The sequence below is a fragment of the Manihot esculenta genome, unplaced genomic scaffold (assembly GCF_001659605.2).
Source record: "Manihot esculenta cultivar AM560-2 unplaced genomic scaffold, M.esculenta_v8 Scaffold64, whole genome shotgun sequence".
NCBI lineage: Eukaryota > Viridiplantae > Streptophyta > Magnoliopsida > Malpighiales > Euphorbiaceae > Manihot > Manihot esculenta.
The window spans coordinates 1,061,747-1,064,246 of record NW_025215481.1 but is presented as its reverse complement, the minus strand read 5'-3'; positions in this window follow the sequence as shown (position 1 = coordinate 1,064,246).

The following is a 2,500-nucleotide window of genomic DNA, read 5'->3' as shown; positions in this document are numbered from 1 at the left end:
CTGTGTAGGATCGGACCCGAGAGACCGAGGAGGCCATTAGTGCTAGCAGGTGCAGAGTCAGTCAGCGTCTGCCAGGAGGTGAGTAGAACTAAACTTAATCTTTTATGCACAAAATCTAATGCCTAAAGCATGAGCATGCATCATGATTATGTATAGTAGGTTGATTGCACTAGTTCACGAATATGTTGCATTGCATTATTTCATGTTGATGTTGAGGTAGGGTGGACCGAGGCGACTTCAATAGCCCATATCTGTCACGAGTCTTGTCTTAGTCCTTTGAGAGCCGGACAAGTACCTGTAGGAAAGTCCATGTGAGCTCTCAGTGGACCAGACACCATGTCATGTAAGTTACAGGCCTTTGTGAGCTCCTATGGGGGAGCCGGGCACCGACAGAGGGATTTTTGATGTCATGTCCATCCTCTGAGAGGAAAGATGCATGCAAAAAGACAGCCTCTCAGAAACCAGGGTCCGTGGGGAATAAATCTTGCATGAGCCCCGAGACGGACAAGATTATGTGATTTCTCTGTGTTATGACGCATATCATGAAAGCATGAATAAGAAAAAGAAAAGAAAGAAGAATTTAAATGAATAATAATATACCTAAAAATGGGGGAATTAAAGCAAATGTTTTTAGTAAAATGAAATCATAATTAATGAACTGTTTTCTCTGTTTCTACTCACTGGGCTTTTTAGCTCACCCCTTTCCCCTAACCCCAGTGTTGCAGGTTTAAGTCAGAGCTCAGAAGTCAGCAGGGTAAAGATTAAGAGACGTGTGTTTTATGTAATAGTTTATGTTTATGTATCAGTTTAGTAGTTTTAGAAGTGGACATGTAATATAAGTTGATGTAATGTAACTTGAGATAATGTATGTAATTGATAGTAGAGTTTATGTTTATGGATTAGAGTGTGCTTGGCCCTATAGACTGGTTAATCCCTGTTGATGCATGGTTATGTAATGTTTTTATGTTGAGTTGAGAACCAGGCTTGTTGTATGTAATGTTGACCCAGCTAGAGCATTTGACGAGGGCTCTAGCATGGGAAAGTTTATGTTCATAGTTATGTTTTAGCATACGGATCAAGCTTGGTGTATGTTCAGTTTTACAGGTTTTATGTTAAAGTTTTTGGTCATGCATGGGATTTTACCAGGTAATAGTATGTATGTTGGCTTGCTACGGGTCCCGGCGGCCTTAAGCCGATCTGGATCCTAGCGCCGGTGGCGGTTCGGGCCGTTACAGAGGGGTATCGGTTTCCGGGCTGTTACAGAATGGTATCAGAGCTTTGGGCCTCGAGAGTACGGTGTCTTGCACATCGGAAAGAGGTTGGCTTAGAGGTCATAGAAGGGCAAGCACAATAAGAAAGATCAAGAGTAAAATCATGTCCACTAGGATAGGATGTTGAGTCCTGTCTTGCTATGATGATGTGATGTGCCATGATTTCATGCATGTGCATAAATGCTATGTATGTATGATGTAGGTTCATGTGTTTCCACATGGACCGTATGATGCTAATGATGGATTGTATGCTTGTGTGTTGTTCTTCAGAGGAGCCAGAATGCGAGGTGCTCGTCGATCTGTGGAATCGACTGGAGTTCCATCTGAGAGGGAAGGTATGGACACCTTTCCCCCTGCTCTGCCAAGAGCGCAGTCTTGGGGAGTTAGCAGATGGGAAACATCAAGGGACCCTGGAAGGTCTTTTGATGCAAGCAGAGAAGCGATGGCTCCAAGAAGGATGTCAGCTAGTATGAGGGAAGTAGAGTCAGATGTTCAGAGGAGGGATGTCAGTATGGGAGTCAGAGTACCTGAAGAAGGTATGGGAGATTCTCAGGAGGATGCTCAGACTCAGGATTCTAGGATTTCAGGTTCAGGAGGGATTGATCCCTCCACTCTGAGTACAGCTGCCACGAGAGGTAAGAAATGGAAGAGAGGTCTCAGGAAGTCGCAGAAGAAGTTTTGGCAGAATCTGAAGGCTAGTTTGGGTTTTGGTGGTTCAAGCTCTGGCTCGGGCAGTTCAAGGTGCTTGAGGTGCGGAAGGCCGCACAAAGGAGCCTGTCGGGTTGGAACGACAGCTTGTTTTAGGTGTGGACAGGAAGGACACATAGCACGTGAGTGTCCCACTGCGCCCAGGTTGGCTCTGTCCCAACAAGCAGTTTCAGGTAGATCAGCTCAGCCAGTAGCTCCAGCCATAGTTCAGGTTAGTGATCGAGGCAGAGGAAGAGGGTCAGTCCCTCATTCTTCAGGTTCCCGTGGAGAAGGTCCGTCAGCTCCAGCTCGGATCTTCACCCAAGCTCAGCAAGAGGCAGACACATCGAACATGGTGGTGCCAGGTATGCTCACTTTTGAATGTTCTGATGTGTAAGTTTTTGTGAACCCTAGTGTTTTTCTCTTTCTTTAGTTGCTCTAGGAGCCGTCGAGAGGTTGAGTTGATAACTTCTGGGCTAAAGTGTTCTTTTTGGGTCAGTAGACTCAATTGTGATCCATCTGTGGCAGAGTCAGTCTGCCGG